Source organism: Geospiza fortis, unplaced genomic scaffold, assembly GCF_000277835.1.
Source record: "Geospiza fortis unplaced genomic scaffold, GeoFor_1.0 scaffold317, whole genome shotgun sequence".
In the NCBI taxonomy this organism is placed as follows: Eukaryota; Metazoa; Chordata; class Aves; order Passeriformes; family Thraupidae; genus Geospiza; species Geospiza fortis.
In genome coordinates, this window is record NW_005054398.1 from 817,700 (window position 1) to 828,215 (window position 10,516).

The window sequence follows — 10,516 nt, forward strand, 5'->3', positions numbered from 1 at the left end:
GGGATTGAGCTGGGATTGGGAATGGGATTGTGCTGGGATTGGGAATGGGATTGAGCTGGGTTTGGGAATGGGATTGAGCTGGGTTTGGGAATGGGATTGGGAATGGGATTGGGAATGGGATTGGGAATGGGATTGGGGCCGGGACCGTGCCAGGTTTGGGACCAGGATCGTGCCGGGTTTGGGGTCAGTGCCAGAGCTGGGCTTTGTGGGCCTTGTTATACACACACACTGCTAAAGAACTGTTCATCCTTTCCCCATCTCTGCCTGCAAGCCCCTTAATTTCAAAGTTACAATAATTGGGAGGGAAAGGGATCATATTTTTTCCATTCCAAAGGAGGTTTCCACCTTGGCAGACATTTGTCCTTCAAACCAAGACACCCAGCAAACCCTTCACAGAGATCCAAAATTTACACTCAGCTGTATCCACTGAAGTATCATCTATGCACACTGGGCCTGAACATGTGTGAATAAAGTCTCTCTAACCACAGTTAATGATCGACATTTTTGTCTCTCTCTCAAAAATTATAATATTTTTTCCAGATGTTTAAACCTGGATATTGGGTTGATTTGACTGGTTTAAAGCCTTGGCCAGAAGAACCACTTCTGCACTGACACAGGACTACAGGAAGAGAATTATTATCTGACTAGCTGCTTCTAAATCTTTCTTTTTACCAGTATATTTTTTTCCCCCAGAAAAATAGATAAAATAGATTGTTTCAGGTATCTCACAGGTTCTGAGACTCCAAATATCTCATACCCAAGACAAAACATTAATTAAAGAAGTGATTAGGGAAATATGCACCTCTAATTCTAGAATCCACACTGTGATATCTACAATGCTTCCTATCTCAACAATCATGCATAACCCTTTATAAACTAGCAAAAATATGAAACTAAGAATCTAAAGCAAACACTATAGCAACACCCAAGAGTCCAATACAACAGCAGACACTTTTAGCTATTCTTTAACTAGAGCATGGCAACACTGAATCTGTGAATAGGCACCAGAAGCATGTAAAACACTCTGCATCTCATAAACCTTGGACTGACAAGATCCCGTTCTCTCAGAGCTCAATGCCCCTGACAACAAAGAAAAAATCACTGCCTCCTATGGCACTACCTGCAAGGAGGACCAGCCATGCAGTGCCTCACTCTGCCCTCAAACTCTGGGAAAACACAATTCCAGCAGCGCCTGGCAGCGATAAGCACATGACAGCTTTTCTACCAGCAGCTGTAATTAACTGTGGGACAAGACACAGTAGAATACACAGGACACATGGAAGGACATTTCCAGAGCCTTACAGGTGAGTTCTAGTGACCAGACTTTGTACACAAATAAATCCAAAGCCATAGTCAGTGTGATGTGAGCCTGCAAGCAATGCCTTGATTTCGTCCTTTTAGATCAAAGCCCTGAGCACATTTTTCATGCACTAAAAAAATTTAAAAACCCTGATGCCAAAGATGCTCAGTGTTTGCAGACAGACCTTGTAGCCAGAGTACAAAGGGACACAACTGATACAAGACAGGTTCATGCAAACCAAGCCAACCTGGGCTGCTGTGAAGGCAGCCCAGCCCAGCCCAGCCCTTCCTCTGGAAACAAGGAGCTGTGTCACACAACACACTGCACTGCTCTAGGTCTGGCTTAGAGGCAGCCCACTGCATTGATTTGTCAGCAATACATGGTTTAAACATTGATATCCCCATCCTCATTGTGCAGCATCTGCACAAAAAGCAGCATTTTCTTCATGTTCTCCCTGAAAGGGACTTGCCCAAGCATACGTGTACGTGTGTGTGCACGCTTGTGTTCATGCACAGTCCCAGAGGAGATGCAAGGATTTGGAGGGTGGGGCAGAGGCAGAGTTTCAATTGCACAGTGTTACACAACCATATCGCCAACGTTTGGTTCTATTTTTAACTCAAGGATGAAGAATTATCAAATGCCAGTTAAAACCTGTATCTTATGGATAGCTTTAAGGACACTCTGGAATACATGAACACTAACAGCAATCACATAGGTGAGCTTGACTACAAACAGATCATGGAATGGAGATCCTAAAAAATAATTCAATTTCTTTTCCTAAAGGCAAATCTTTAATTCTTGTGGTTTGAGTAAACAGCTGGAGCAATAGTAAAGCTGAAAAGCTTTAATTCTGCCTATAATTTAAGACAGATTTTGGACCAATGTCCTCAGTCTACATCACAGTTCTGCAACCACAAAACAGACCTTAAAAGCTACCTGCTCAAGAAACTTGCTCTACATCCTGACAGAGAATTCATCATTATTTTCTGTCTTCCCAACCACACAGGCAGTTTCTGTTTTCCCAGTCACGCAAAACTGTGAATATAACATAACCAGTCTCTTCCTCGACAATGTCCTTTAGTCCTAAAATAACAGTGCTGCAGTGAAAAGGAAAAATCAGAAAAGGGAAATAATGAAAGCTACAAAAAACCCTAACAACAACTACCAACCAATAAAAATAAAAAGCATACCCAAAAAAAACCAACAAAGAAACCTCAAAACAAACAAACAAACATGCACAAAAAACCAAGCTAAAGCATTTCTTTGGCATTTTCGCTTCCTGGCAAGAAAGACATTCAAGTAAGCCAAAAGGAGCATCTGGATTTGAAGTCAATATTGCACCAGAACATATGAAAACACCAATGCAGAAAAGCACAATGCCTAGATTACTAGAGGAAAATTATTATTTATGGGGTACAATAGCAAGAAAAGTTTTTGTTTTTCTTTATTCTCCAGAGCTCAGTGAGTTCTGCTGGCAGCTTCTCCTCAGTCTCTCCCCGTAAGCTTGCCTGCATACTTATTGCATCTGCTTCTCATTTAATGACCATTGTTTTGGTCTGTCAGAAGAACTATGACAAGTATCCAAATCTGCAAGATTAGGCAAATATTTTGACAATGCTGTGCGTCTCATTTTCTTGGAGAGAAAGAATAAAGAGGATTTTCACTTTTCACATAACTTCACTGGAGCTCTTAATCAAAATGCTACAGAGAATCAAATAGCAGATTGAACATACTTCTAGTGACAAAATAAAGCATGCCATTTTGTTTCCAAGAGCTTGCCAATTCCCTGCACATTGCCATCACAAGAACTCAAACACAGGACTTTAAAATATCATTCACATCACATGGCAGCTGTTTCTAAGCTGAGAAACCAACGGAGCCAGGGAGCAGCAAATGACAGCTAAATGGTAATGTAGGCTATCAGGAGGCTCTGGAGGGGAAGGGGGGAAAAATAAAAGAAAGAAAAAAAATCCAGTACCAATCCTAGGCTTTTACCCTGGGAGTGCTGGTTGTTCTCTCTGTTGAGGTTTTTGTTTGACTCGCTGCAACAGCAAATATTCATAAAATGTAAATTCACATCCAGATGCTAGACCTCAAGTCTCATGTCAACACTGATATTCCAAGTAGGGCCCTGCATGTATTCTAAAGGTAAACACAACCAGCCCCAACTCAAATCATTATGGACTGTAAATCAGGCTGGATCAAGCAGAGCTCCAATTTCAATATATTACTGGAGGAGCTGAACTCTAGGAAGTCTATTGAGAAGTCAGCAGTAGCAGTTGCTTGGCAGTGCAGGAGGAGAGCTCACTTAACACACTCATTGAGAAGCAGGAAAGCAAATGCTCTGAGGAGGGATGAAAATCAGGGCTACAAGTTTTACAAGGAATTGGTGTCTCACAAATCTTACATTTTGTTCAGCTTTTCAAGGGCTGCTTTACTCAGGTGTCCTTCCAAGGTTCTCCTAGAGCTCTGAGTGTAGGCCAGCTGCAAGGCAGTCAACAAGTTAAACATCCTAAATGGCAAATAAGGATCTACTGACTCCTCAGTGCTGCTGCCTCTGACAGATCACTTGCTATGCTGTCAGGGAAAAGAACCCACCTGGGACAAGGTGACCTAGTGGCCTCTGTAAGGAACAGCCCATTAACGACCCAAACACATGAGGAAATTGCTTAAGCTATGAACTTGCTTTTACTTGCAGTTCCAAGAGCTCATCTGGGGAATCAAAAGCAGAGGCCTTTTTCTCACAAAATATCAGAATCACCTCTGTTCAGCCTGTAAATCCTTCCACTCCGCTTCTGGCAGGGAAAGAATTATTTACTGTAAGGAGATGGCTTAGTTTGGTACTTCCCACATTTTCTGAATCAACTGACAGCTATTTTAGACATATATGAAAAAACTTCTGTTCTGAATGCTTCACAGCCAGCCAAGATTATATACAAGAATACACACAACTTCCTTTTGCACTTCTTTTACACCTTTCCATCTTCACGACAACAGAGCTTTTAATTAAAAGAGCCAAGTTTGGCTAAACTCACCTACCCATGGAAAGCAAAAGAAAAATTACTATAGAAAAAAAAATTCCTGTATTTTTCCCATTGGATGGTTGGTGTTACCTCAACAGCAACCTGGGAAACACATGCTGACCACCACAGCTGGCAGCCACAACTTTCTGTGGCTCCAGAAAGTGTCTGCTGCAAGGGCTTGAGTGAGGACAGAAATGATCCTCAGTCAATCACTGTCACTCATGGCAAGCCAGCTGGTCACTGGTTCCATCAGCCACACTTCCATCACATCTCTGTGGAACACTCAGGCCAAGAGAGACTGTAATTGTAGAAACAATTTCTACACCAAGTGTGTGGTATGCCAGGCTCTGAGATACTGGAATTAACAGAACGTGGGACAAATCTGCAGCAACCTTTAACACCTATGGACAGAAAACATACTCCTCTGACCAAGTACTTAAAACTTCAGCAATGGTTGATGTGTTTGGGCAGTCTGGGGCAGCCAGGACTGCTGGAGCAGCAGGGAAAGGTGCAGCCCTCACTTCCCCTTCCTTTGTGGCCAGCACAGCTCCAGCAACCTCCCAACCACAGGGAGCCCAGAGTTTCAGCTTGTGGGCCAGGGAGTTTTGCTGCTGGTTTTTATTTGTTTGTTTGGGTTTTTTGTTGTTGTTGTTGTTCAGGGGGAGGTGTTTGTTGTTTGGGGGTTTGTCAGTTTGTTTTTAAAGAGACCACAGACATTCTTTGGGTTTGTTTGCAGCTTCCTCTCTTACTCAATGATACTTTTGTCAAGGTGACAGGTCAAATGCATAGATGAGGTAGTGGAGCTCCCTTTCCTACTTTTCCTTAACTTTTACTGATATCACTGAGTCACTGCAATGTGAGACCAGAAAAGTCAGAGATGATTCAGTCTCAGATCTGACTCCTGCTCTCTTTCACACCGTGCCCCTTCGCTACCATAACACAAACTGAATGATCAAAAAAAAAAAAAAAGAGGCTGACCTCTTCCAGTATAAACATTCCTTCTGTTTGGCCAGCTTCCCTGCAAAACAACTTTTTTCTCTGATTTCACTGAATCTTGCATCACCATCATGTCTGTCTTTTAACTGCATTTGTCTCTTATCTGTCCATCTCCACTGTTTTTCTGCACAGGATTTTAATGATTTCTTCAAAGAACACTGGCAAGCGTAACAATCTTTCCCTTCCTTTCAATTTGACACATGCCTAATGTCACCCTCTTTTTCTACCAAGATAAAGGACACATCCAACATTTTTTCTTCCTCCAATCATCTGTTTTCCCCATGGCAAACTTGATCACTTTATCTTTCTGGTGCCCACTATCTTTCCTTCCTGTCTACTCTTCATCTTCTCTTTTGACTCTGATCCAAGCCTTCATCTTTTCCATATTAGAAATACTGACTTAATGTTATCACCTTAATGCTCACAGATTGTTACTGCCAAGATCTCTGCCCTCGTGCACTACAGGAACCACAAAATGAATTCTCTGTCACATGGGCCAAGCCTGGAATCAGTGCAGACTCTGACGCACAATTTGGAATCAATACTTTACAGCTCCTCTCCTCAACCTGTCAGCCATCTTCAGTGTAGCCAACTGTGCTACTTATCTTTCAATAACATCCTTCCTTCAGCTCCCAAGTTTGGTTTTTACTCATGCATCTTATTTCTTCAACACTCATTTGCATTCTCTTGGAAATCTATCCTTCCATGGGCTCACACAGCACTGCTCATTTCATTCACAACGTATATTTAGCCACCAGTTCTACCAATTCCTTAACACCATCTCCATCCATCCTACTCTCTCTGCTTATGGCTGCATTGCCACAAATTCATCTCTCACCATCTCCCTTTCCAAGCTGTTCCATTGCCTCTTACATAGTTCACTACAGACAAACACCAGGCTCTATCTCACACTGCCAATGGCAACACAGCATCTTATTTCACTTGCCCTGGGTTTAGAATATTAGCAAGGCCCTGGGTGTAAATCCTGTGAACTCATGGTTCCATCAAGAGGCTGTCTCTTAATAGTGAACAAGGGTTTTTCACAAGTCAGAAAGCAGAGCTTGGCAGCTCAGCTGCCTGCAGGTGTACAGAACGTGCTCAGAATTAGTTACAGAAGGAGTAAAACTCAACAAAATTCAAAACAAATAGGGCTAAAGAAATTCCTAAAAATGCAGTTAAGTCACCAGCATTGAGGAGACCCTCAAAGCACAGTACCCTGTAAGTGAAATTTCAGCCACATCCAATCAACAATCACTTTGTCAATAGGCCACAAATTCCATTTTTTCTTCTACATCTTATCTACACTTTAACCAGTATCAGACAGCCTGTCTCATCTAGGATAAACAAGTTCACCTTCCTAGAAAGAAGCTGCTGATTTTTGCTCCCTCCATAATTGCAGTAACATCCTCTTCCTGGTGGCTTTCAGCCACAGAGGTCTTCCCCCCAGATTAAATACCAGCAAAAAGAGGGAGAGGGGCTAAAAGAGGAAGGACTGCCCAGTGGCTTTTCAGCAAACTGACTTCAACATTGGGGTATCTCACAGGCCATTTCCACTTTTTCCTCAGGTAACTGTTACTTTATATTTTCCCTTATACTATCTTAAAAATTCATTTCCTTAAACATTCGACATTCCCCCTCTAGGTTTCATCTCAAATTTCACCTTCATTTTTCATTTCACTCATGCTCAGGATTTTTGTTTATTAGGTTGGGATTCTTGAAAAATCATATATTTATGAATGCACTTTTTCAGAGCACATCTTTAAACACATTAGAGAGAGATGGGTGTTATTATCTTCATGCTAAAAACAATAAAACTCTAAGACAGATTTATAACCATCACATGAGATGGAGCAAAACCAGCAGCTGACTAACAGTTGTCCCTGAACTCCCTGATTTCTAACTGATTAAAGACTTGTATGCAGAAATCCCTCCTGACTTACTGTGCATATACAAGGAAATAAATATTTTTTCATGTTGAATACAGCAAACAGGTTGTAAAATCATGATCCAACTTTTACACTGTAATATTGCTATGAAGAGCACTCCTGGCATTTGGAATTTTACAGTATGACACCAAACTAGAGTACAACAAAAACTGTGTTTCTGAGTGTTCCTTTATTTTCAGGCATCTGGGTAGTGCTGACCATTTTCAGATTGTTTCTAATAAAAATGAAGCACGCTATGGACAACAGAATCTTCAAAGCTTCCATTTGTAAAAGGAGGAAAAAAGGTGTTGGAAGCAGTTTCAAAGCATCCATTGCCCTGTACTTGTTTTTGTGACAGGAGAGTGTACAGACTTGGTCAGACACAGGAAATTATTTGGGATCTTGGGGGCTGGGAAGGCATCAAGACAGCTCTGTAAAGAATGCTAGAAATACATAATACAACTCTTGCTGCAGCTTTTCTTCCCATGCATGCTCTGAAGCACATTATTCTTCTATGGCCAACTTAGGAAATTTTCCCTGAACCAGCTTCTCTTTTCAGTGCCCCACATCTTGTTCCCTATTAAAGGGAATTTTTTCTGATTGGTTTTAAAGAAACCCTACAAACTAGTTTCACTTTGGAAAGACCACAAAGATGCCCCCATGTTCACCTGAGCAGCTTTGGAAGCACCAGCATTAAGGAAGTCTGTCCTTATTTATGTTGACATTTCCACCATCAGTATTGATCAGCTTCGTTATCTACAGCACTAAATGTGCCTGGGAAGAGAGGCAGAAAATTAAGGAAAGTACCTTGAATGTCCCCTAAGTAAAAGAGGCAATGTGTAGAGTGTTTAGCTCACATGCGCTTTCACAGAGCTAGTTTAGAATAGTTTAGCTTCAGATTCCATTTGTCACATGCTATGACGTTAACCTGTAGTGTCCCTTGGTCAAACTGAAACAGGTTCAGATTCTACTGGTTTTGCTCAAAAATTATTTTCATAGGGACTGCACTACACCATTGAGGGATTCTGGCAGACTAAGACACAAGAGTGCTCTCCACAGGAAAACAAACAAAAAAGGTAAAACCTAAAACCTCCTTTACAGCTCTGAGCTATACAACTTGAGTAGTCCCCGGCCACTCAGCCATTGAAAACTTCTGACAAAAGTGGAATCTGGAAGGGTATAGGGAGAGGTGATTGCTATGACAGTTAGTTGGTGTCCTTCCCATCTGAATCTCATTTAGCTGAACTTGAACCTCAGCAAGAACAAAGTGAGTACAGCCCAACTCCACACAGGTACCAACACTGAATTTATCAAGTTGCTTGTGCGAGCAACTCCGCATCCCAAGTGAGAACAATTCCTGGCACCACTTGTGCAAATGTTTCACTCTAAGAGCTCCTCATAGATCATCTCTGCTATGTGCTACACAGACATTTTTAATGCAAAAAGCAGGAGCAGATGGTGTACCTAAACATGACCTCTGCAGTGCAGGAAGGAAAAGAGGAAAGCTTGCCCTCAGCGTTGTCCTCACCTCCTCCATGCTGCTCCGGAGAAGGAGAGGACGCCTGGGCTTGGTGGTGCCTGTCGTCTTTACATCACATCCACTGCCAAGACGAAACCAGCACTCCTAAAGCAAACACTTCTCTTCCCAGCAGGATTAATGCTAAGAGGGTTTGACTTCAGGCTGTCTAGTAAGATCCAGAAAATATCTTCTCCATTTTTAACTTCCCTGTTTCTAAGTCTGTTTCTTCTCAATTCAAGAACACTTTGGAGCAAGAGTCAGAGGATGGGACTCTTTCCATTTCTTAACAGGCATGGAAGCAAAAAAAAGACCTGGAGATTTCATCTATGCTTTCCCCCTGACCTGTGGCATTTTTTTGGCCATGTTGCTTTGTGGAGCAAAGCAAAAGGGGAAAAAAGGAAGGAAATATACGGCATAGAGCAGTACCGATCACCACAGTTTGGGGTACATACTCACCAGCACACAGAAATACATTATTTGGGAGTAACATCAGGCCAGAAGTGATAAGGAAGAGGAAAATGGACAGATCACACTTTCAAGACACATTTTAAAAAAATAAAATCAAACCAAAACAAAGACCAACAAGGACAAAGGGCATGCATAAGGAAGAGCTATGTTTTCCACTAGGAATGCTTTTATTTTCACACAATGATGTGAGAAGAGCTACTTTTCTTCCTGCAAAAAATCTCCAGTGCATCAAACCCAGGGAGCCAAAGCTGCTGGTGGTTATTCTGCTCAAGAGGAAGGAACTGCTCATCTGCACAGCTTCAGAATTTCTCCAGTCCCAGGCTGTGGGCGAGTCTGACGTCAGTCCCAGTGTGAGCCATAAAAATCCCCTTCAACAACCAACACTCTCCTGTGTGGGAAGCCTACAGCATTATTTTAAGCAGGGACCCAAGATTACCCTGGTGCTTTCTTGCAATATTTATCAGAGAGCCAGGGCTGGGACTGAGCCCAGAGGAAATGCATGCGTGTCCATCTCAAACACTTCCACGTGGAGAATGGCACATTCCAAGGGGATGTACACATCAAGCTCCCCCAATCTACTCTAGGATCACCACTGTTGTCCACTGTCTCAATATAAATGTTTCTGCTATATAAAGAAATCTTGTCTTCACAGTTGTCATGGTTTGACACTGGCACAATGCCAGTGCCCCATGAAAATATACCTCCCTGGTATTTGCTGTGAGATGTGACCAGGAAATAAGCAAAGCAGGCCTCTACCTTAGAAAAAAAGTTTATTAACTAAACTACAAAAGGAAAACAAACCACACACACACACACAACACACACACCTGGAAAATGAAAACTCCACAAAAGCATTTCCTCCTCCCCCCCACCACATTTCCAATACATCTTCCAAATTTCAACTCTCCATCCATCACCCTGTAAATACTCAATTTCAGTCCATCAAGAGGAGAGGAGTCCTTCTTGGGGCCATGGTGACCTCTTCCTTGCATGCCCAGCACTCTCACCATGTGCATGGACCAGAGCTGCTTCGAGGGTTGTCCTTTTAAGGGTGCTTTGACCAGTTCCAAAAAAGCACAGTTTTCTCTCATCTCGGGACCTCTTGTCCCCCCCATACTTGTCTACCCCCTGGGGCCGGGGGGTCTCCAAAACTGAACCCTCTCAGTTCTGAGCCATCGCCTCCCCCCTGCATGCAGCCTCTGTGTCGCGAGGAAGCACGGTTCTGTCCATGGCTGTACCAAAAAGAGTCCAGCAACCAGCTACTCCATCATCTCTTTCCGGCCTC